This window comes from Phodopus roborovskii, unplaced genomic scaffold (assembly GCF_943737965.1).
Source record: "Phodopus roborovskii unplaced genomic scaffold, PHOROB, whole genome shotgun sequence".
NCBI lineage: Eukaryota > Metazoa > Chordata > Mammalia > Rodentia > Cricetidae > Phodopus > Phodopus roborovskii.
Genome location: NW_026126459.1, coordinates 3,364,529 through 3,390,342, shown reverse-complemented (window position 1 = coordinate 3,390,342; position 25,814 = coordinate 3,364,529).

The following is a 25,814-nucleotide window of genomic DNA, read 5'->3' as shown; positions in this document are numbered from 1 at the left end:
TAGGCTAGCACTACCAACTGAGCTACTCCACCCCCCAGTCCTGCCCCCAATTCTAAACATTAACACAAACCAGGTTACTTTAAGTTAACCTGTTTGAAGCAGGAACCATTATTATTCCTATTTCTTAGATTAGGAAACCAAATCATGGGAGTGTGGCTTAGGCTTGCTTGTGAGGTAGCTGATCCATACAGTTGCCTCTATATGGGATGATTTTGGAGGGCAGGGAACCTCTACAGGCCTGGGCCTCATCCTCTAGCCTTTCTTGGGTTCTGTGCATTGGGCAAGCTGCTCCCCAGGGTGAGATGTGCACTGATATCCCTACCATATGAGCTAAGGTAGGCCCAGCACAGGGAGTTGCTTAGTGGGCATTTGCTCTGCAGCTCTCCCCCACCCTCCGTGAGTTCATTCTCTCTAGAGAGAAGGGGTGCGGGAGGACTGAAATGACCATGGTCCTGTCCTCACCATGGGTCTCCAGTTCAGTAGCTCTGCTACTCGGAAGGCTCCTGCCCTTTCTTACTGTCTGCTCAGGGCTCCTCTGCCCAGACTCCCTCCTACAATCTCCTCTGTCCCCACGTAGATAGGTCTCCCAACTCCCAGATAGATCAGCTCCTGATGACTTCTGTGTGTATATGTGTGTGCACCTGTATGTATGTGTGTCTGCATGCATGTGTGTGGTATGTGTGGGCATATGTGAACATGCATGTGTATGTATGTGTATAGATATATGTATGTATGTATGTATATGTGTGTTCATGCAGTGCATGTACAGATTTTTGGGTATATGTGTGTGTTTGTGTGTGTGTGTGTGTGTGTGTGTGTGTGAGTGTATTTGATGCATGTATGTGCATTTGTGTATGTGTGTATGGGGTATCTTTTTCTTTTTTTGGAGACAGGGTCTATCACTGGCCTGGAACTCATTGATTTGGTTAGACAATCTGGCCATTGAGGCTCAGGATCGTCCTGCCTCTTCCTTCCCAGGACTGTAATGAAAAATGAATGCCACTGCCACTTTTTATGGGGGCATTGGGTTTGAACTCAGATCCTTGTTCTTGCAAGGCAAGCACTTTGCCAACTAAGTCATCTCCCCTGCCTTATGTCTCCTGGCAGTGGCTCACTTCAGTGTTTGCTGACTCTTGACTTTAAGTGGTCCAAGCATTTAGGGGTCCTGTCAGCCGTGTTCCCTACAGCGCATACCTTGGTAGATCCTTAGGATGTCTGAGGGATGGACAGCAAAAGGAGGAAGTGGGTTTCTCCCATCCCTCAGGGTTCTGAAGGGTTGGCACCAGGACGGGCATGTGATGGAGCAGGGCTTTATAATGGGTTGGGCTGACCACACCAGCACCCACTCATCAGCGCTGGCATCCTTCCAAAGCGTGTTCCACACATGAGCAGGAGTCCCAGCATTGCTCAGAAGTCACTTACCTTGGCAGCTGTCCCTGGGCTTAAATGACATCATAAGGTTTAATTCATCAAGTCCTCCATGGGGACAGTTGTACAGGATGGAGGATCTGGTATCTTCAACAAGGGAGCTGTAACCACAAGGGAAGAAGAAAGAGATGAAAGGAACTCAGTCCTTGAATCTGGTTTTGATCTTGATTCAAATCAGTGGGCCTTAAAAAAAGATGCTTTTGAGGAAAATGAGGATATTTGAGCAGGGGTTGGGCATTAGGTGGCATTAACGTCTCTACAAGAGACAGTGTTACTGAAGCTTTTTTGAGAAATGTTCTAATATGTGAGAGATGCATTCTGAAATATTTATGGGTGGAATATGTCTGGAATTTTTGTTACAAAGAGGCCTGAGGGGAGGCATAAAATAAGAATGGCAGAGTAGGGGTGGGGCTGGGACTTCAGATCAGCATGCTGGATTCATTATGACATCACCCTCCCTCCCCCATTTTGTTCCCATTTGAAACTTTCTACAATAAAAAGAATGCTAAATAATAAAAGAACATCTATGGGCATTCCATTTCCCAGATGAGGCTCTTCCCCCCTCTCCCCTTCCTCCCTGCCCCACATTCAGGCCCAGAGAACATCTGTTTTCCATAGGCACATCTGCCCTGGCACCCACTGCTGGGGAGGCAGGCTTGCTGGGGCTGGCCCCTTCTGCTCTGCATTTGGCTCTTTGCCTGGTCTCCCAGAGGCTCACCCTGATTTCTTTTGGTTTTGAGCACTGGCTCCAGCTGCCTTATAGGCCAGTGGCACTTTCCCTGGGCACATCCTGACCCCATCCCATCTCCCTCCACCACTCATCCACTAATGTGATTTTACTATTCACCTCTTGGGATGGGCAGATGGAATGTGTGTTAGATCTTACCCAGGGGAGTCAGGTGCAAAACTTTGCTCTGAACATGGGGCTCAGATTCTGGAGGGGACAGTATGTGTTGGTGAGGACATGGCATAGCTTGAAAGTGATAATAAAATGTACCTGGGTGGCATGGAGGAAGGGTGTAGGGGAAGCAGAAACCCAGACACCTGATGTAGAATAGTGTCTGATCTGAGGCTTGAGCCAAGGGGATGTCTGGAGGAGTGGGGTGCACAACACAGACAGGGCTGTGGAGGCCCAGGGGGAAGAGACACACTTCAGTGTTAGCTGAGTGCAGTCACTCCTGTTCTCACACAGATGCTAATGTCATTCAAGAGAAACCAAGTCCAATGTGCCTTGTTCATTGCCCATATTCTATAGATAGGCCCACCCTATCCAGGTGCTGACTATATATTTCCCTCAGTGTCTCTCAGTGGCCAGGCTCATAGCATGCATGAAGACCAGGTGATGTCCAAAGCAGGTGTTCAGTGCCAATTGCAGGTGTCTGCTGAAATGCTCCAGTGGCTGGGAGTGTCCAGTTGGTATGGTGATGCTTACCCACAGGGCATGAGGTGCTGGGTTAGATCCTCAATACTTCATACATCCAGGTGTGGTGGTATATGCCTGTGATCCCAGAAAGTGGAGGTAGGAAGATCCAAAGTTCAAAGTCATCCTTGGCAATGTGGTAGGCTCAAGGCAGTGTGGGCTACGTGAGAATCTGTCTTAAAAAAAAAAGTCTCAGGGCTCACAGTGTGGACTCTCAGGAACCAAGCCTCCAGAAGGTTCAGAAGGGCTAAGGAACAAGGTAGGTAAAAGAGGCATTGGCAAGTTCAGCACTATGGACAGAGCCCTGTTCACCTGCCACTACAGCTTTTTTCCAGATTCCCTGGATCTGGGGAAGTTCATATGCGTGTCAGACAAAAATTCATTGTCTAGCCTGATGGGGTGCAGGTAGGCCCCAACATGACTCCTTGTCTCTGCTTCAGAAATGACTTTGAGAGAGACCACCAGTTGCACTGCAAGGACGGTTTTAACTCCACACAAGGAGGGGCCCTATTACAAGTATGTTCTCTTGATACCTTTTATAACTCATATGCGGTCCCATACTGGGCAAATAGCACTGCAAAATGCCTGAGCCTGTCTCAACAGATTAATCCCCCAGACATGGTTTGAGCACCTACTGTGTTCAAGGGCAGTGTTGGTAGCCAAGGACTGTGGAGAGATGGAGGAGATTTAGATGCTGCTTCACAGAACTTCTAGCAAATCTAGCTAGAAAGGAGAATGGCCCGGAATGTCTTCAGGATGAGGGTCAGTAAGTATGTCAAGGAGAGGCAGCCTGGGGATGGGACGGTATAAGGACTCTGTAGCAGGGGCTTCCTGACTCTGAGGATCAGAACCTGCCCTGATGGAGCATGTGGCCTTGGACATGCTACTTAGCATCATGCCTCCTAATCTGCGACCTGGAGGTGATGACATTCATCCTCTGACCCTCCACAGGATACCTAAGAGGAAAGTGCCCACCAAGCTCAATGCCTAGGACTCTGCCTGAGCCCTCTGTCCTCACCCATGGACCTCACATTTCCTGAAGGTCCATACCTCAATAAGGTTGAGTTTTACCTCAGGAGTAAGGCAGACACAGCCTTTTCTCTCTTCCTCATGGCCCCCAGAAGGATGTTTCCACTCCCTTGCTGGCTGCCATATGCTGAACACAGATTCCAGCTTGTCCTCTTGCCCATAAGAGAGAGGGAGAAGTTGGAGGCTGGAGGTAGGTGGGGCCACATCTCCAGGTCCTCAGAGGAAGCTTGACCACCAAACACCAACAGGGTGGTTCTCAACTTCTGTGAAAGGGGCTTTGTTGAGTTGAGCTGGCTCAGGATGAGTTTGACATTCGGGGCTGCCTGGACCGAAGAGGCAGATAACACATAGCTGAAATTAAGCAGTGGTTTGGAGGGTGAGGGGCTGGGTAAGGATGCGAGTAGCAGGAGAGCCATGCAAGGGCTGGGAAAGGCAAACCGTGTGCATCCTTTTAGATTCTTCAAGCTTCACTGTTAAATCTAGAGCCAGGCCTGGGGTGGTGGCTCAGTAGTGAGTGGGTGCTTGCTGTGCAAGCATGAGGATCTGAGTTTGATCCCTCAGACCTGTGGGTCAGGGAGCTGGGACTGCAGCATGCACCTGCAAATCCCATTGCAGGGGGACCAGAGACAGGATATTTACTGGGGCTTGCTTGCCACCACCCCAGCTAACCAGGCCTCCAGGTTCAGAGAGAGAGACCTTGTATCAAAAGATTAGGTGGAAAGCGACTGAAGAAGCTGCTCAGGGATCATCCATTTTAGCTGACATGGGTGCATATGCACATACATACACATGCACATATAATAAAACCTAAAATTCAAACAAGCCTCCAGCCACTCAGGGGTCCTCCCTCTGTGTTCCTCTTGCTCTGGCCAAATCATGCCCACCCAAGTTACTTGAAGTTTCTACTCTGATAGATGGGTGGCTCACCTAACATTCTATGCTCTGGGCTTTATTTTGAGGTCTTCTGACCAGGTGTCTTGAGAGTGTCATTGGAAATCTGTCTTTAATCTCTAACCCCTGGGTCTAGGCTTCACCAAGCATTCAGTTGAGAGTAGCTTTGTGTCTTTGGGGAGATTAGATGCAAGGATAATTAAACCTTCCAAGCTTTGTGCATGATAGGGATACATTCTATCACTGAGCCACACCCTCTGCTTCTCCATTATTAATTTCTTAAAATCACATTAATACATGTATCATATAAAATTGCTACTTTAATCATATTTGAATGTACAGCTCTGCAGCATTGGTTTTATTTGCAAAGTTCAGCATTCACCAAAACATTTTTATAATATCAAGGCATAATATCTACACAGTTCCTCCATGTTGGAGCATATATCAAAATTCCATTCCTTTTTATGACTGCATAGTATTCTGCTATAGGTATGGACTGTGTTTTGTTCAGTTATTTGTTACTATTTGTTGATAGACATTTGGGTTACTTCCTTTTTTATTTGTTTGTTTTGTTTGTTTTTTCTGAAACAGCATTTCTCTGTGTATCCCTGGCAGTCCTGGAACTCCCTCTGTATACCATAGTAGCCTGGAACTCAGAGATCTGCCTGTCTCTGCCTCTGCCTCTGCCTCTGCCTCCTGAGTCTGGGATGAAAGATATGAGCCACTGCACCCTGCCTGCCTCCATCTTTTGACAGTTGTAGATAATGATCCTATGAGGTGGATGGCAAATACCTGAGCTCCTGCTTTCAGTTCCAACAGTGGAATTGCTGGTGCATATCATATTTTTGTGTTAATTAAAAATAACACTTTTTATGTTTGTGAGCACACCATGAAGTGTATGCAGAGGTTAGAGGATGGCTTGTGAGATCTGGTTCTCTTCTTCCATCTTGTGGGTCCAGATAATTTAACTTAAGTCATCAGGTTTGGGGGCAAGTGCCTTTGCTTTTTGAGCCATCTTGTTGGCCCAAGTACTGAAGATCTAAAAGGAACCACCATACTGTTTTCTACAGCAGCCATGCAATTAATAGTCTTACCAGAAATGCACCATGATCCCTTCGCCTTTTTGATGTTGTTTTGAGCAAGAATCTTTTACAGCTCACTCTGCTCTCAAACTTGTTATGTTACTGAGGCTGGCCTTGAATTCCAGATCCTTCTGCCTCCACCTCTCAAGTGCTATCATTACAAGGTAAGCCACCACATCCATTTCTCTATAGCTCACAGACACTATTATTCCCCTCCCCTACGTGTATCACTTGGGAGGCAGAAACAAGTGGATCTCTGTGAGTTTGAAGTCAGCCTGGTCTACAGAGTGAATTCCAGGCTACACAGAGAAACCCTGTCTCAGCCCCTTGCCTGCCCCCAAAGAGGCAAACTCAGGCTGGAGACATGTCTCAGCAGTTAAGAGCACTTGCTTCTCTTCCAGAGGACCCAAGAATCCACATCAGGTGGCTCACAAACCTCCTGTAACTTTAGTTCAGGGAATCCAACTCCCTTTTCTGACCCCCAAGGGCTCTGGCATACATGTGGCACACATATTCATGTAGGCACACACATACACATAAATGAATTTAACTAAGAGTTCAGTGTTCATTTTTTTTCTTCTCAGTTCTCTCCCAGAGATACAGTCATGAGACTCTATGACTGGAAATTCCCTTTCTCTTATCAAGGGAGTCTGGCAAGATAACGGAACAGCTCCAGTACCCATGTTCTGTCCTACCTGTGGGCTTAATGATATGAGTGGCAATCATTCTTCCAAACCCACACCAAACCACACACTCCTCCAACTTTAATTAAGCGAGAAAGAAAATTGTTATGAGTGAGTCAGAACCACACTTATGAGAGATGCACAGATTATAACCACATTTAACTACATTACACTAATACATGTTTGTAATTAGCCAGTCATGGAAGGTTTTTTCCTCCCCTCACAGGGAGAAAAGTCTTGTGAATGAACTAACTTATAAATAAACTCAGGATAGCAAGCCCTCTGTTCTGCTCAGCAGCTGATGTAATATTTATACCTGATGGTAATAAAGACATATACCAGAGGCTGGAGAGATGGCTCAGTGCTTAAGAGCATTAGCTGCTCTTCTAGAGGATCAGGGTTCCATTCCCAGCACCCACAGGTGGTTCCCAACCATCTGTAATTCCAGTTCCAGGAGATACAGCACCCTCTTTTGACCTTTGCAGGCACTGGACATGTGGTACACATACAGCACTGAGGGGCTGAGACAAGGAGTTTAAGGCAGCCATAATTTGTCATGGGAGCTTCGTCCGTGTCAGCCCATATCCCCATTTCTGTATGAGGCTTTAGACAAGTCTCTTATCCCCCAGGCAGAGTGGCCCCTTCAGCGATAATTTCACTAACTCAAAGGTGAATCAAGAGCTGTTCTAAATCGGGCATCTGTGTCCTTGGAGGCTTGTGCGGGACACACATCTGCAGCCCCCTGGGAATCAAGGACACAGACTTAACAAAGTGTCCATAGGACAGCTATCTGTAGGCCCCACAGCTCTGTAAATACATCCACACTCTTCCTCTCTATACCTTCATTCATTCGCTGTCTGTTCACTCATTCATTGCCAGCAATTATGGGATTTCTCTGCTGGGTATGTGGTATGTGTGTACTTGCTACACTTTCAAATGTCATGGATGTGATGGGCCAGGTACATTATTCCTATTATACTCAAACACAGAACACCAAGAAGATTAGTGTTTTCTCACATTGTACCTCTAGTGTTGTCCACCCTGCCTTCTAGAAAACAGTAGATTTTCCTTCATTTGTCCACGTTACACTTCCTGGTCCCTCCAATGGCCTATGTTCCACACTGGCTATTTACTGCTGCCCTCTTGCTTGACCTTGCTTGGCATCCACTGACTACCTAGGCACCTGCCACCCATAGCCACACTCTTGGCTGCTGAAGTAGGACTCTCATCATCTTCATGCCCCATTGAGGCTCATTCTCAAGACTTCATGAGTCACCTCACCCCTCCAGGCAGTCCTAGTGGTGATATGTATGGGTGCCTGGGGGTCTCCACATATGGCTGTAGAATTGGTATGTAGTGCCAGCCATCACCAGCAGGGGGCACCCATGCTTCAGTACTGACTTCCAGTGCTTGTGTTGGCTTGGAGGGGCTTTATTGGGTTAAATGGACATAAAAGCATCGAAATGGGCCACTTGTACTCAAATTCTAGGAACTCCTTCCCAGCCAAGGGAAGAAACTTAACACTATGTGTCTCTACCAGGCTCAAGAGACAGTGAATCCAAACAAGTGCTATCCTGCCACTTGGTGAAGGGTAGCAGTGGCATGGGTGGGGTGGTCACGCCCTACTGTGAGCACCCAACTGAGCCCATGGGTCCATACTGAACCTTCCCCAGCTCTGGAGGTTCTCTTTCAGGGCCAGACCACAGGCTCATAGGCTAGGTCAACAAATGTGCCTACTGGGGGCCTAGAGCCACCCTGATCCTTAGCTATCTTGAGGCCAGTCTGGGCACACTGGCTTTCTGCAAGCTATTTATTACAGCACCCTGGGTGTTGGTTTTCCTGATCTAAAGCATGCCCACACTGCCTGCTTCTAGGAGGGCATGAAGGCAGTAGGGAGGAAGTTAAACAAAACCAGGGCCATTTACAAGGGAGCTTGCCTGGCCCCTCCTACTTGAGAGTTTGGGTATATCTGTTGTCTTTGAGAGTCTGCCTCGTCCTGCCTGAAGCTGTGGCTGGTGCAGTAGGGGCTCTGCCTCCATCTCTAATGACTGTGCACTAATTGCACTCTAATTTGTGTTTCCACACTCACTTGTAAAGAAGAGCTGGAGAGCTCCTCTGGGGAGGTCAGAGGAGGAGGGAGCCAGAGTCAAGCGTTGGAGGTTTGGGGTCAGGCACTTACTCTGTGCAGCACCCCCTATGTAGGGACTGGGAGGCTGGCTGTAGGACAGTGGCAGGCTGCTCTTAAACCCTGAGTGCTAATGGTTCAGGCCTACAGGGCAGGAAACTGGAGGGATGAGACATTTGGGGGCTAACATTGGGGAAGGCAGCAAGAGCAGGAGGGAGGACTGGCTGGATTCAACTCAAAGAGGCAGAGAGCTGGGAGCCTCAGAGGCTCTACCCAGAGGCAAGAATGAGTGTGCCTTTACCCCCTGCACCCCAGAGTTGGGGTGCAGAGGCTCACAGGACAGAGTGTCTGTGTGTGCGCGCCTGTGTACATCCTCTTAAGATGGTTCTGTGTCTCTCTGGGATTGTCTTGCCTTTGGGAAGACAAATTGGTGTGCACCCATGTCTAATGGGCCACCCTGACCATGCATTTGTGTTCATGAGTGCATGTGTACACCTGTGCTCGGTGCCTGACTCTGGTGACATTCCCATTGGTAACAGTTGGCTCTGCTGGCTTTGGTTTTGAGCCATGTAAGGTTTCCTTGCTAAGCCTTTGGGAACCTAGACTTGGGATAGAGGTGGCTAGAGCAGCTGGAAGAATGAGCCTGGCTAGCCTAGATAGAGGCTTAAAGTGCTGGGGCCCAAGGGATTACATACTCCTTGTGTGTGTGTGTGTGTGTGTGTGTGTGCGCGTGTGCGCGTGCGCGTGCGTGTGCGTGCGCGCACGTGTGCACAGCCCTTAGTAGCTGCAGATTGCCCAGTACCTGGAGAGGAACCCCCACCTCCTGTGCTCAAGGCTGTCTTTCCCTTCTTTGCCCTAGTCCTTCTCCTAGCTGACCTGCATGCATGCATGTACTCTGGGATGCTGTACCCCTCTCTACCAGGCTCTCTGGATCAGATGGTGAGATATTGTGGGGTGCAAGGAGCTGCCTTCATGATGAGACAAATTAGGATGCTTGACCTTGTGTTTGACAAATAGATTGCTGATTACAAGCACATATTTCCAAGCTAAGCAAGAGGAAAAAGCTTTGGGCTTCTTTTCATGATGCCAGGAGACCAAACCAGGGTTAATTGTCACGTGAGCAGCCTGCAAGGGGAGCTGTGGAATGTTCCAGCCCCAGGGAGGAAATGTGGTTTCCTCCAAGAAACAATGTAACACACTATGAGGAAGTGTTCTCATCATGAAGCAGCAAGGGCCGCTGATACCCAGCCCCTCCCCCCACTTCTGGTTGCTGCCAGAGAAGCTCCTAGAATCCCACCCCACCCAGGGAAGGGAGACTGAAGGAGGGCATGTTGATCAGGACTTGGCCAGAACCTCCCAGGAGGAGGGGGACACACCAGGGACAGTCAAAGAACTGCTCAACTGAGGTCCAACAGCAGACAGTGAGTGGGGTGCTGATAACATCTGAGTCCTACAGACTGGGTTCAAAACCCCAGGTTGCCACTTCCTGCTGGGGTGGTCCCAGCAAACTGCGGTTACTCATTCATTTTGTGTTCTTCAGTCCCAGGCCTGACTACTGCCCAGCACCTACCTGAAATACCCCATTCTGAGCTTGTACCACTTCCCAGCCTTGTTTTGCTGTAGATTTCATAGGGTCTGGTGAGACTGAAACTGTAGAACCCCACGTCCTTAGCGTTAAGGACTCAGGACAGCCAAGCACTGTCTCCAGGCTGGGGGATGCAGAGTCTGCACAGGGCATGGGGCTTGTCAATGCAGCATCCCCCACCCAGTCTCAGGGCCCAGCTCCACCCCGGCCCAATTGGCTTTCACCACTGTTCCCAGGTCTGCCCCACCACTCCAGCGGTGTCCAGTGGCTGCCACTTCATGTGGCTGTTCCCTATCCTGTTCCAGGTGGCAGGCGAGGCACACCGCCTGAGATTAAGCTGCATGCCCTTTAAGTTATGGCTCTAATATCTTTGCTAGAAACCTCTGAGCACTGAAACACAAGATATTAGGTCAGGGGTCAGACTCCTGTCTCCTCCCCCCCGTCCCAGGGCTCTTAAGCCTCCTGTCCACCCACAGTTTGAAGGTTTTAGATGAAAGGAGTCTCATTATGATGTCATTCACCAGAAGCTTGAGAATTTAGGATGCAATATGATATTTGGCCTGGGGTGTGGCTCAGCCATGGAGCACTTAGTAGTGTGCATGGGCCCTGGGTTCCATTCCAGCATGAGCTTATGAGTTCCGCAAAAGCACCCATCCCTGAAGGGGGAAGACCGGGTCACATACATCTGGCCACAGTGGCCCAGGTAGCCAGCCACCTGCCCATTGAGGATGGACTTTTGCTGTTGTTCATCGTGATCTGTAATCCCAGCTCCTCTACTTCACTACAGTGGGCTGTCCCTCAGGCTGCAACTGGTGGCTCCATGGATGCCTCTGTCAAAAGCTCCAGTGACTGTTCTCTCAAGGACTTGAACTCAGGTCCATATACTTGCATAGAAAACACTTTACTATGGAAACATCTCCTCAACCCTAGCAGTTCTTTATATGGCCCCTTGCCAGGTGTACTATTGGGATATTTTGTCTGTATCTATGAATTGACCTTCCTTCCTTGTAGATACTGTCAAGAGCCTCCATGGATCCCCCCTGCCTCATCCCTTCTTTCCTCTCTCCCTCCCTCCTTCTTTCCCTCTCTCCCTCTCTTCCTTCTATCCTGCTAATCATATGTCCTCCATTTAAATTAAACCTAACTTACACTTTTCTTCTTTGATTGTTAATGCTTTTGGTGTCCTGGTTCAAAAGGCTTTGCTGGCTATAGTGGTCACAGCGAATCCGCCTGGCCTCACCCTATCAACACATTGCTCCATCGCTCCACCCAATTACCTAATGCCACATTACCCATGATCCCTCAGCCCCATGATCCTATCATCCATCACAGAATCACCCCATCTGGATGTGCTCTCTGCCTTCTCTCCTAGATCCATCTCCTGATCCCGTGTCTCAGGAGAAGGGGGGCAGAATAGGAGAGGAGTTCTGCCATGAAGTGAGGACCTAAAGCTTAGATTAGCAGCCAGCTAGGACAGGGGACTGCCCCCCCCCAGCCTCTTCCTTCCCCTGGAGGATTTGGGTTTATGTTGGGCTGCAAGATTAAAGCCAAAGAGATTAAAAGATTACCTCAGGCTAGGAAGGCAGATTCTGCCCTATTGCTCCTGGGGGCAGTGGAGGTGAGGTGGGGGTTGGCATGGAGTCCCACCCTTCCAGAACCTTCCTGCACCTGCTGAGAAGACCTGCTCCAGGAGGCTAAGACCCAGGCCACCACCCTCACCCTACATGGCCTTGGGCACAGCTTCCTATTTTGGGTTGGGGAGTGGGAGGGGAGCTGAGCTCTCAGAGTATGGGCCTATTACTAGCATCAGCCAGGGACTCTGGGGTTTGCTGGGGAAGGGGCAGGGGTAGCACCCTGGGTTTTAAAGGCTCTGAGAGAGGCTGGCCTGTGCCTTTATTAATGGTGACAGCGGATATGTTCTAGATTTTTCTACTGCTCACCATCATGTCTGTACTCATTTGACACACAGAACCTGTTACCCTACTCTGTACATAGGGAATATGAGAATCAGAGAGGTAAGCTATTTGCTCAGGGTGACACAGCTGGGACTTGAGGCTGCTCTGCATGGTTTCCAAGCAGCCATGCCATCAGCTGTCTCCAGGGTGTGGGTAGCTGCCTAAGACTGACTGCTCAGGGCCCCTGGGTTCTCTATGCCCTTTCCTGGTCACAAGCCCAGGACCTGTGAAGCTTGCAGTGGCAATGAAGGGCACCTTTTTCTTATGCTGCTCCATAGTGCTGCTGGAACCTCCCTGAGCTGATGCTGGGAACCTGGCGTGGGGGCTGTTTGCTGCTGAGCAGTTCTCAGGCCCAGGGATAGAGACTCATCAAGGAAACACATATGAGAGACACAACCACATCTCAGTTCATTTCTCCCTCACTACTTAATGATTTCAGCACAGCACGGAGACTGGCAGACAGCTGGGTGCAGAGGGGGAGGAACAGAGGGAGAGGAAACCTGTCCATCAATTTAACTATCCTCCCTGCCAACCCCTTCTGCCGCCAGGGATGCTGAACCCCATCCCCTAAAACCTGGAATGCGATCAAAGGAGCAGCCATGGCTGGATGAGGGTCTGATTTATGGTCCGTGCCAGGGAGCCAGCCAGCACAGCAGTGGGAGAGGCCATCCATCAGGGCTCGCTGGAGAGCAGGGAGGCCCATGCCAGTTTCTCTGCCTGTCCTGTCCACACCCCTACCAGGCCACCACCCTGCCAACTGGATCGGGGCTTTCTTCAGAGCTCCTGACATCCTCTTATCTTCTTCAGTTTCTTTGAGCTTGTAACCTCTTGACACGATTGAACAGTGCTGGAGGGGAGGAGGGAGGACCCCTGGGCATGACCTTGGGCAGATTCCCTCTCTGGGCTTTCAGCTTGTTAGATGCAAGCCTCAGCCCAGCCCAGTCCAGCCCAGCCCAGCCCAGCCCAGCCAGCTCCCTAGGGTGTAGTGTGCAGTTGGCTGTGTGTTAAGAGGGGACAGGTATGAGGTTGGAATGGGGATCCCGTCCCTTACTGTTGTGATCCTGAGTGTGCCAGGACACTAGGAGACTGTGGGCCTATGTGTATTGCCTATGATGCCTCTGTGATGTGCAAGTCTAACATGTGCTACTGTACAAGTCTAGAGTAGCCACTATCATTGCAAGCATGGTGAGTGCTTCAACACGCCTGTGGGTACCTGTGTTGATAGCCCTTCCTGGCTCCCATGCTCCCCCATTCCCTCTAGCTAGATGGGGGTGGGGTGTGGCTGGTTCTCATGCCCAGGACCCATCTAGCTGGTTATTTATTGATTAATTCTGCTGCCAGCTGATGGATGCCGAGCCTGTGCCAGGCGCAGGCCCTCGGCTGATTTACATAATTAAAAACCATCAGTAACAGAGCCAGGCTTCACCCACCAACTGAGAGCTTTAGCACAATGATAGGCTGGGCCCCCACCCCCACCCTTCTTTCTGCACCCCTAGGCCTCCTGGTCACATTAACCCCCCAGCCTTGCAGCTACAGTCTAATCCTAATGTAAAGAGGTGGCACTCAGGGCTCCTGCAGTCCCCGCATGGAGATTGTTAGTCTATGGTTCCATGGTTCTTTGACAGAGAGACCCAGAGTATCAGATTCAGCGGCGATCCTCCCAGGATGTGATTTCAAGAGTCTATTACTCTGTGACAAAGAGGAGACATGCTTGCTCTCAGCTGCTACTGGACTCCGACAAGGCGGGGCAGCAATCCTGGGCACGGTTTTCAGCAGATGCTGGGGACACCAGCCCCTGCTACATAGGGGAAATTGATCTTTCACAAGGTTGGGGAGGAGGCTGTGGGACTCCCCAGAGACACATGGGACTTGGAGAAACCTCAAATCCTGTGCCCCCACTGGCACCCCGGGTCTTCTTCATAGAATGGTCTGGAATTTAGAGACACAGGGTTGTGATGTGGATTCCTCTGCTTCCCAGCTGTGTGTTCCTGGGGAAGCTGCTCAGTCTCTCTGGACTCACCTATAAAGGTGAGGTTGCTGTAAGGATTCAGTATTAATCCCCTCAAAGGGCTCAGAGTGCAGCAGTTCCTCAGGACCCCTTAATGAATGGTGGCTGTCACTAAGTGGCAGTGAGACTTTGTGTGTGTGGGGCATTTGTTAGCTGCCACCAAAAAAGACAAGGCAGAAGAGGGCTTGTTAATGAGCTGACCAAACTGAAGGAAATGGGAGGCTCAAATCATCTCCCAGAGGGTCAAGTTTTGGGTGGTTAGGGGTTTATGGTGGTGTATGTGAGAAGCAACTGGTGTGGAAGAAATGACATAATGGCTGGTCTGTGCCTGCAGAGTTAAACTTCCTGGCTCTCTTCCTAAGCGGCACATCTGGAAACTGATGAATTTGTCTTGCTCTGAGGGTGGAGTCTTGAGTCTTCTGACGCTGAAGGATCAGTCACCTATAGGGACACTTGGCTAAGGGAAGGGCCAGTGATTTCACCTGGTTTCCCCCCTCCAAGGCCCGAAGCAACTTTGTTTCTGTCCTACTGTGACCCACGTGTCCATAGCCAGGCGACTTTACTACTGCAGCAAGAGAGCTGGGGTCAGCTCCGGTCCTCCTGCACTCTGTGGGCAGTCTGGCCAGACATACAGGCATGAGCACAAGGAAGCTCCTTGGGGCCTGCACCTGACTTAGAGCAGTACAGGGGATGTTTGTTGAATGAATGAATGTCCTTTTCCTTTCAGAGCCAGCCCTAGACAGTCAGGTAGGGGCCTAGAACTCACGAACTTCCTCTGGTGGATTCCCAGCTCTTGTTGGGTTTACCCCTTCCTCTGACCGCCTGTCCCCCTCTTCCTCTCCATTTCTACTACTCTAACCATACTCCTTGGCAGGAACACCTGGCCCTCCCAGCTGCTTCAATCTCTCCCCATTTTCTGGGTGGGGGTTGGTCATAGCTACCTGACCCTGCATTTACCATTGAGACTTCAATGTGAAGTCACAGACCCCATCCCATGGGACTTCAGCAAGCAATACCATGAGTCTGTTTTGGCTTGGCCCTTCAGTACTCAGTCTGAGAGTCCTAGAACCAAAAGTCTCCCATAGCAGTGTGGCTACAATCTGTGGCATCTCGGCAACTGTCCGACAACACAGAGAACCCACAGGAGCCTCCAACCTGGGACTATTAGGAAGAGATTTTCATAGCAAATAAACAAAATGAGGTTTAAAAAAATCAACATTAGCTGGGGGCACACTAGCAATCTCAGCACCAGGGAGACTGGAGGCAAGATCAGAAGTTCAAGGCCATTCTCAGCAGCATAGGGAGTTCAAGACTAGCCTGGCATACAAGAAGCTCTGTTTGTCTCAAACGAACAAACAAGCAAACAAAACCCATCAAACTGAGTGTTTAAAATGAACAACAGACTATAAGGTGGTATGGCTTGTAGAAGACAGCTTGTCATTTCTTCTTCTTCTTCTTTTTTTTTTTTTTTTTTTTCATGACACGACAAAGCTTTATTCATCCTCAGCGGCTAAAGAAGGGCTAGCTCACGGGCACTTCACTTGAGTATGGTGTCACCTTCAGCCAGTTCTCTCTCAATCCATTTCAGCTCATCTAGTCTCTTCTTTTCCTCCGCTGCCACCCTCCTCTCCTCCTCTGCCCCGGGGTTTTAGGTAACTATAGCGTTTGGTGCCGTAAGCCATGCCAAGGACCAGGGCTGAGTACCAGCCGAGCTTGATGAGCGGAGAGACCTGAACCGGGGAACCATCTTGTCCGTGACTTTCAGGCCAGAAGCTTGACAGCTTGTCATTTCTTAAGACATTGAACGCTGATCTAGTTTCAGCTCCCAGCACCCACTGGTGGGTCGCAACCATCCATAGTTCCAGTCCCAGGGTATGATCTAATGCCTTCTTCTGACCTCTGCAGGTACTAGGCAGGCACATGGTACACATTTACACATTCAGGCAAAACATTTATACACATAAAGTAAAGGATAAATTAGAAAATAAAAAAGTTGAATGTAGAGGGTTGTTGAGATGGTTCAGTGGGCGAAGGTGCTTGCTGCCAAGCCTGAAGACCTGAGTTTGATCCCCAGGACTCATGGTGGAAGGAGAGAACTGACTCCTGCAAACTGTCCTCCAATTGTTATCTGTGTGCTGTGGTATGTGTATGTATGCATGTGTTCACAAACACACACACAATGAATAAATCTAATAAAAAATCGTTAGGGCTTGAAGGTAGAGCCACTGTGTGACCAGGTCTTCCAGTCCTAGGGACATACTCGAGGAACTGAGAGGACTTAAACAGAGTACATTTTCCAAACACAGGAGAGCAGCCACATGGCTGCCAACCCCGAGGAGGAAGAGGAGGAGAAGGAGGAGGAAGAGGAGGAGGGAGATGCTAACGTATGCAATTCTGGTGAACCTTAAGCACATGGAATGGGAGGAACCACAGGGAGGGACAAATGTATATTTCCACTAGAAGAAGGTCCCCAGGAGACACATGGAGAGAATTACTGTGGCTGGCACTGAGAGGCAGGGCCTGGGGGGGTTCTTATTTAATGCGCACAGGCTTTACATAGGGGCTGGAGCAAAGCTGTGGAAATGACATTGGAGACAGCAGCTGGTGATGTGAGTGAGCCTCATGACACTGAGCCAAACACAACTGACTAGTGGATTCCTATTTACACTGTACCTCGTTTTTACATATAGCTCTGCAGGGGCTCAAGGGCAGTGCTTTAGGAACATGCATGCCATACAAGCATGGGGACCCAAGTCCAGATCCTTGGCACCCGTGTTGTTTGGTGTGCCTGTCATCCTAGCCTTGTGAGGTGGGACAGCAAGATTCGCTGGGGCTCTTTGGCCAGGTGATCTAGCTGAATGGGGGAGCTCCAGTGTCAGTGAGAGACCTTGCCTCAAAACATAAGGTGGGGAATGACTGGAGATTCTTAATGTGCACACACACATAACCACACACAATAGTTTTGTAGGACTCAAAAGACATGATTTTTTTACATTTTCATAGGGACACACATACTCATGGGTGCATGTGTGTGGAGGCCAGAGGATGTCCTTAGCTGCTGTTCCTTAGGCACCTTTTCCTCGTTTTAAAGTGGGATCAGTCTCTCATTGGCCTGGAACTCACTAAATAGTATATGTAGGCTGGCTGGTGACAGAGCCCCAGGGATCATCCTGTTTCCACTCCCAGGGCTGGATTTGGTACTGACTGCACTCAGATTCTCATACTATGTGACAAGTACTTTACCACCTGAAACAACTTCCCAGCCCTCAAATGGGGTAAATCTGTTTCTAATCATTTTGTTTGTTGCTGCTGTTGCTGTTGTCTGTTGCCCATGAAGCCTCCTGGAGCCTAAGCCAGAGAGGGAGGCACATAGTAGGCCCTCTTTCCTCTGTGGAATGCTCTGCAGGCGTGTCAGTGCTGTGACCTGGCTTGGGTAATAGTGTGTGTGTCTCCTTGTGCCAGCTGCTTTCTTTTACCTCTTGCAAGATTAAAACAACAAACGTAGTGATTTAATTTTGTGTATGCAAGTGTTTTGCCTGTGTGTGCCTGGTCCCTGTGGAGGACAGAAGAGGGAATCAAATCCCCTGGAAATGGAGTTTTGAAAGGTTGAGGGCATGTGGGTGATGGGAACCAAACTTGGGTCTTCCATAAGAACAGCCAAGTACTCTTAACCACTGAGTTATCTCTCTAGCTTCCTTCCTTCACCTCTTATCTCACCAAATCAAGGGACTGAAGCTGTGGCTGGGCGCCTGCAGGTGCTTGCAAGTAGCAATTGGCATCCTGGACTTTGGGGATTGGACACAGCTCCTGGGACGACATAGAAGGGGTTTCTCAGGATGGCCTCCTTCATTATGTTCAGCTCTCTCAGGAGTTGGCACGTTGCAGACCACTGGGAAGCCTCACTTGGGTTGCTTTCACAGTGGAGAGAATGCCTGCTTGTTGGCTATGGCTGGCACTCAGCTGTGCCGTTTTAATATGCTCGTCACTGTGTCATCGATTTCTCCCTCTGAGCTGCGGAGAAAAACATCAAGGAGTGGTTCAGAGTAGGCCTCGCGGGGATCAAGAAGTTTGCTCCATGGTCTGGCTTCATGACATCTTGGCATCGTTTTATGGAATGTGAGGATTATATCTTGGATCCAAGGAGACAAGCAGATTGTTCAAGTTGCTGAGAGGACTGTGTGCTGAGGCATATCGTTCTAAATCAAAGTGCCTTCCATGGCATTCCTGTGTCACAGAGAAGGGCTTAAACTGTTCCTCCCTCATCTCCAAAGGCACCAACATTCAGCAGTCCTGTGTTTTATTATGAGGCACCCCTGAGGGGCTAGGTTCTCAATGCAGCACTGTTTTGAGTTGGGCCTTTGGGGGAACTGCCTGGTCCTGAGGACTCTGACCTTATCTCCAGGTTGTGCACAACTGTCTTCATAATTTGGTGGTATTATTGGGGTGTGAGAGGCAGAGGTGGGGCTCGTTGGAGGAAGTAGGTCACTGGGATGGTCTTTGAAGGATGCACCTTGTCTCCACCCTTCCCTCTCTTCTGTTATCCATTTTGGCAACCACAAAGCGAGATGCCTCCTCCACATGCTCTTGTTGTTGCCACAGCACACGGTCATCCAGGGCTCAAGTGCAGATGGGAGCCGAGGTGGAAGGTTCGGTGCAGAGGTGTGCGGCTGCTGTTGGAGGCTGTCTTCTTCATGGGACTGAAAACAGATGGTGTGGCTTTACAGCTGGATGCAGCACTCGGCCAGGGGGTGACTAGGAGATGGTGGGGGAAATGTTCTTCACCCTTGTGGGTTTCTGACTTGTTAAAAAAGGAAAACCTGGGGCTGGGGAGATAGCTCTGTGAGTCAGAGTGTTCGGTGTGCAGGCATAAGGAACTGAGTTCAGATACCTGACACCCGTGTAAAAAGCTGGTATGGTGGTATACATCTGTCACCCAGCACTAAGGTGGTGGGGTGTGGAGAGTGGAGGCAGGAGGATTGCTGGGGCTTACTGGTGATCAGCCTAGTACCACATTCAGTGAGAGACCCTGTCTCAAGAGAACAAGGTAGAGAGTGACAGGGTAGGACCCCTGATGTCCTCCTCTTCATACATGCACATCCTGCATGCACGGACACCCCCCCCCCCACACACACACAGGTCATACTAGCTTGTCACTAGCATAACCTGTTCACGGTGTGTCCCTGCAGTGGATTTCTGTGTCTGGCTTTTCTACCTGTCAAGCCACTTGGATGTACACCTCTGGTTTGGTCTCTTTTCTGCCATCAGTCACAGAGGTTGTCAGTTTTACACTCAAGGCCTTCATTCTATATTTGCTGTAGAAAGTCACCAGTGGCCTCTATAAGGAATACTTTTTTCCCCCAAAAGAAAAAAATTCAAAGGTTCCCAGACACATGGCACAGGGGCCTGTACCAGTTGATGTCATGACTCTCAGCAGTTTATGATTTGCTTTCTAGTCTTGATTTTTTTCTTTGCTTGCATAAAATCTGAAAAAGCCAGGCTCAAGACATGCCTGTGATACTGGGGATTCTACCCCTAGGCCACATGCCTAACCCCAATTCCCCAATTTTAAAAGCAAACTTCCTGTTGAGGAATGGGCTCTTTGTCCCTTCTCTTTATATCTGGCTAGCTAGCTAATAGAAAGCAGAAGTGCCAGGCATGGTAGCTTTTACCTGTTATCTAAGACACAGGAGTCTGAGGCTGGAGAATTGCCATGAGTTAGAAGTTGGGGTACATAGGTCTCAACAAAACAAACAAACAAACAAAAACCCCACAAAAAACGTAGTGGGAGTGCCTTCTGGCCTTTGAAGCCATGCTTCCTGGCCTGCTCTTTTGGGGTACTTGACAGTACAAAACCTCATTTCTCTCTCTGCCTGTGGATAGGACATTGCTGGCTCTGACAAACCCACTGATTGGTCAGCAGTGGGAACCTATTGCTATTGTGTGACTGAGCATCTCCAGTGCCCAACCCAGCTGAGTTATCAGATGTTGGCAACTCCAGCAGACAGCCTGGGGCCACACATGAGAATCACCAAGGTAAACTCTTCCAGAAGTCGTGGAGACTCAAAATGGGGAAGTGGAATAAAATGGTTGGTTCTCTCTGTCTCCTCTTCCTCTCCCTCCATACCAATCATCTGTCCATCATCATCTGTCTGTCTGTCTGTCTGTCTATGTATCACCTACTGCACCCTACAAAGGGAAGCCAATTCTCTTTGCAGACCACAGTCTACCACTAGGGACCCAGTGAAGTAAGCCTCACATCTTACAGTTCAACACATCTGTGAGGCAGCACATGTCAACAGTTCAGAACACTGGAGGTGGAGGCAGAAGGATTGGAAGGCCAAAGCCATCCCTGGTTACATAGTGAGTCTGAGAGCAACCTGGGGTACATGAAGACAAGTCTCAAAAAAGCCAAAAGATAAGAAATATTACAAACAAAAAAAGGGCTAAGTGAATAAATGTGCATTTGAAGGGTTCTAGATTAGGTGTGGCCCTGCAGTGGAACACTTGCACATCAAGCTTGAACCTTGGGCTTCAATTCTGTAGTGCACTTTCAAGTGTGTGTGTGTGTGTGCGTGCACACACACACACACACACAAGAGAAAGAGACACTGACTCTAATTTTTCATTTTATGCTTGAAAAAAAAAAACAGTGGATTAAATTGATATAAACCCTCCAAACCATGGGATGACAAGCGGGCTTGAGAACCCTCAGGGAGCCCAACCGCTGGCCTCTGACATCTTGAACCTCAGTGTTCAGAGCTTCCTGGCAAAGATATTAGAGCCATAAACTTAAAGGACTTGCAGCTTAATTGTAGGCAGTACCTCTAGTGGCCTCAATTCGCTGCCTCCTAGGGCAGGATGTGGAACAGCTGCATGAAAGTGGCAGCCACTGGGTATGGGTAGACCTGGGAATGGGGACAGAGGCCAGTGGGCCTGCAAGGCAGCACAGGCTTTGGACCATAGGAGTAGGTGAGCCCTAAGGCCAGGCAGGGAAGTATAGACAAGTCCTGTGCTCTGTGCAGAGTTCTCCAGCCCCAAGCCTGGAGGCCCTGGGCTTTCATGAGTGCTCAGCTGCTGATGTCCTGAGTTCTTAATTCTGTGCATGTGGAACCCTACAGTTTGTGTCTCATTTGGCCTTAGTCTGTAGGGGGTGCAGGCTGGGAGGTGGCGCTAACTCAGAATGGACTATTTCAGGTGGGTACAGGTGGCCAAGTTTGGACCTGGAAAACCTATGAGTTTGGGGAGTAATGACTTTGTTGAGACTATTATGTTGGGAAGTAGGAACCTGGGGATTTGAACCCAGGCTGTGGCACTCTGGAGCTTGAGGTCACACACACCAGTTTCCCTATTAAGTGACAGGAGCCCCCCAACCATGTGATCAAGGTTGACAGCAATGAGGAACACTATTCAACCACAGACTTGTGTTGTGTGGCCATCATTACCCCCCAGCTCTGCTCTGTCCTCTGCAGTCCAGACCAATGACAAAGAGGACTGACAAACTCTGATGGCAGGACATTCCACAAATTACCTAGCTAGTCCATCACAACTTCAAGGTCATAAAAAATAAGGACAGGAAAAGAAATTGTCACAGGACCCAGGTGACAGGGTGACTAAACAGAGAGAGAGAGTAACAGGGGTGTCAGAACAGGTGGAATACAGTTAACAGTGGTGTATTAAGTGGGAATTCTGATGGAATTCTAGGGGACATCCATCTGGCCACTGGGTTTGTCACTGAGTAACTTGATGGCAGCCACAAAGGCTCATCTTTAGCTGGGGGGATGCCCAGCTACTCACCCATCCATAGGGACCTTCAGACACACACTTCTAGATGGATGGAGAGAACATTGGGATGCCAAGGCCCTGGGAAATGACTGGGTGTGAGCAGGGCTAGAGACAAGATGGGCCATGCTCTGACTGCCAGCACAAAGCCCTGTATGAATCATGCTGTCCTTTCCCTGTGTGACTGTGGTGGAATCACTTAACATCTCTGACCAATCTTGCAATCTGTGCAAGATTGTTCTCAGGGACTTTTATTCTTGTGTGCCTGGCCCAGAGCCTAAAAGATAGGGAAATGCCTCCAATACTCGAAGTATCACTGACCGAGGTGGAGTGCAGCCAGGCTGCGGGAGGTTCCTGGCACCAAGGCAAGGAATGAGTACTTTATTGCAAGGATTTACTAGGGGCCTGGAAAGTTTTTATTTACTTATTGTGTAAATGATTACATTTTACTTAATTGTGTTCTCTTTCTCTCTCTCTCTTTCTCTCTCTGTATGTTCATGTGTGCCACAGTGTGTCGAGTGTAGAGGTCAGAGGTCAAATGCAGGAGTCATTGGTCCCTTCCTTCTACTGTGTGAGTCCTAAGGATTGAACTCAGGTCATCGGGATTGGCTGCAAATGCTTTTACTTACCATGCCATCTTGTCAGCCCAGTTTGGGTGTTTTTCAGCAAAAAAAGAAGATGGAGAAATCAACCAGTCAGCAGCTTTCCAGTCCCCAAGGCACGTGGGGCCAGAGCTAGCAGCAGGTCAGTGGTCACAAGCCTGGCTACAAAGCCAGTGACCTCTAGCTCCCTGGAGACCCTGACTGCCCTAGTTCTAGACCAGAGAGAAAAGGGGAAGTGTCACCACCTCCAGTTTCTCTTCAGGCACATAGATAGATGGCCTACTAACACAGGCTGGCTGGAGTGACCTGGCTCGAAGTACTTCCTTCAGTGGATGGAACTCCCATGGGACCCAGGACAGCATCGATGTAGAGCCCCATGCATAGGGTTCAGGCATGGTAGAAAGTACCTGACATGGGGATGGACAGCCTTGGTTCCCAGGCAGCACATAGCAGGTCAGTTCAGAGCCCTGCTTCCTGCCATTTCAGCCAACTCGTCCTGGGAGGTCTTGGGGGAAAAGTGGGTTGCCATGGGGCTCCAAGTACCTTGCAGATATCCCTTACATGAGGGTGTTCAGGGGAGGGCTGTTGGACAGTCTCAATCTAACATGTTCACTGTTGGGGGCGTCTCATCAGGGCGCTCTTTCGCTCAGCCCCCTCTGTGCCTGGCTAGGGCACTGGCCTCACTCACATATGGACTCCCTTGCACTCTGTTTGTGTCACTGAGGACACTCCTGTGCCCTCCCTCTCCTGGGGCTCCTTGCAGGGAAGCAGCCTTTCAACTTGAACACTTCAATCCAGGCAAGCAGGGGGCCATCTTCACCCCTATTTGGACTCCCTCTGGAACAGGCTTTTTTAGGTCAGATGGCCCCCCACTCCAGGAGATATCAGAATGTGGCACTGGTCTCTGCCCTTGTCCGTGCCTCCCCTTGGGGCTATATTCCTGGCCTCCTTCACTCTTGCTAGCTTTATGAGGAATTTCATGATCATTCCTCATATCCTATCAGCTCCAAGTTTGCTCTTGAACTAGAGACCACAGATTCCCAGAATCCACCTCTCCTGTGATGGAGATCAGATGACGGCTGTCTTGGCATCTGTTCGCCGTTTCTATCTTCTTCTTGTCTTTCTGGACACAGAACTTAGAACTTTGTCAGGTTCCCCTGATGTCAATCATCAGACTCATTGACCTTGGGACAGCCTGATGGAACTGTCTTTCTAGAACCCACACTCTGTGTAGAGCCAGTGTGACCCTGTCCATGGTGTCATCTGGGGACAGACTATGAGAGCTATCCTGGCTTCTGCCTTTGTCTGTCTGTGGGGGAAGCAGTCGCTGTGTTATGAGGGTACACAGGTGGTCTCACAGGGACAAGAGGCTGAGCCTACCACCCCTCAGACTACACTTACTTGCCATCCATAGTCAGGATCATGAAGCTGGTCCTCAGCCTTGGCCTTAGAGGGCAGGGATGGGCTTATCAGAACACATTCCTCCCTCCTCCTCTGAACCCCAGAACCTGAGTGGCAAGCTTGATTTTTATTTTTGCTGATTTCGGCTATGGAGTTGGGAGGTAAATTCATTACACAACAACAGATGATGGATATGGCAAACAGGCAGATTTTTCTGAAGGAAATAGGGCAGAGAAGGTGGGGGTTGGGTGGGAGGGAGTAGGAGCCTCAGCTCCCAGGGTTCCCATCTTTATCCCCTAGTGACTCTTCCCAGCCCACCTTCAAGGTCTCATCCTTCTTAGGAACCAGAAGTATTTGATTCCTGACTCTGGCCTTCAACTTGCTTCCTGGACCTGTGACAGTGTCCAGGGAAACAAAAGACAGCTCCTGTCTGAGGACCCCTTGCTGAGAGGGTGTCTCTGTCCCCTGTACTCACCTCTTCTTGTTCCATGCCTCTTGCAGGAGGTATTCTCCTAAACTCACATGTGCTTTCTAGACTCTGCCTCTCTTGTGAGTTGAGCATTCTGCCCTAGCATCGGAGGCTCAATAGGATTGTGACACCTTCTACTCTATATGCATGCATTTGTGATTTGAGAATCGTTTAACCTAATTTCTTAGCATCAACTCAAAATGGCATGAAGATCAAGTGAAAGAAAATTCATATATGCCTGAAGGGCACATCTCGCTACACAACTAAGTGCATGTGGCAGGTGCTACTTCCATGATTTCCCTCCCACTGTTCTCCAAGCTCCCAAAAGACCTTTTGGGGGGTATCTCCTCGTGATATGGCCAAACTAGTGGGGTCATTTGTGAGCCACATTTGGTCAACCCAGGGATGGAGGGCACTTTGCTGGTGGGCTGTAGGGGCCACTCCTCAGCATCATGAGAAAACCCCAAGGTGGGTGGAGGTCTGGGATGTAAGACAGGGATCCAGGTAGCTGGAAGTGCCCACCATGTTATCTTGGATACTGGGTTGTTCTCATACAGCTATTCCTTCTGCCCACAAATCACTTCACCTGTGAGCTATTAGCTCAGCTTGGGGAAGGGGCACCTTGATTCATATCCCATTAAGACTACCTATGGCTGTGGGGACAGAAGGAATTGGGTTGTTATGGGAAGAGGGAGAGAAGATGGTTGTCTAAAAGACAAGCTGTTAATGGCCATTTTTTATAGCCTGTTAATTACTGTGACATATGAAAAGAGCATTGGGCCCCTGGATAGAGGTGGTCAAGTGAGGAGTGAATTGGGGAAGGGCCACAGACAAGAATGAGATTGTAACAGGGAAGGCCCCAGCAGTCGACAAGACAGGAGCAATGACAGCATGGCATGATGTGCTGTCACTATGGTCTCTAGAATGTTCTGGGAACTGAAGAAGGAGGAAGTAACAGAGCCAGCTCGGTAGATGTTATCAGGGTTCATGTGGGAGGTAAGTGTTGACTAGAGCCCTGAGCTAGATGGTCTGGCAGGAGGCAGGCAGGGAGGCTTCCAGAGGAGGAAAGTTCTCTCATGCAAAGGACAAAGTCTGGAGTGAGAGATTCCTGGTGTGTTCTGGAAATTCCTGACCTTGTGCTGCTGGCTCATAGAGCATGTGGGGGTGCTGGGAGAGATGTTGAAGGGACGCCAGGGTCCAACTGCGAAGGGCCTACGAGGATGTCTTAGTTAGGGTTTCTATTGCTGTGATGTAACACCATGACCAAAAGAAAATTGGGGAGGAAAGTGCTTATTATTTTACATTTCCATATAATAGCTCATCATCAAAGGCAGTGAGGGCAGAAGCTCAGGCAGGG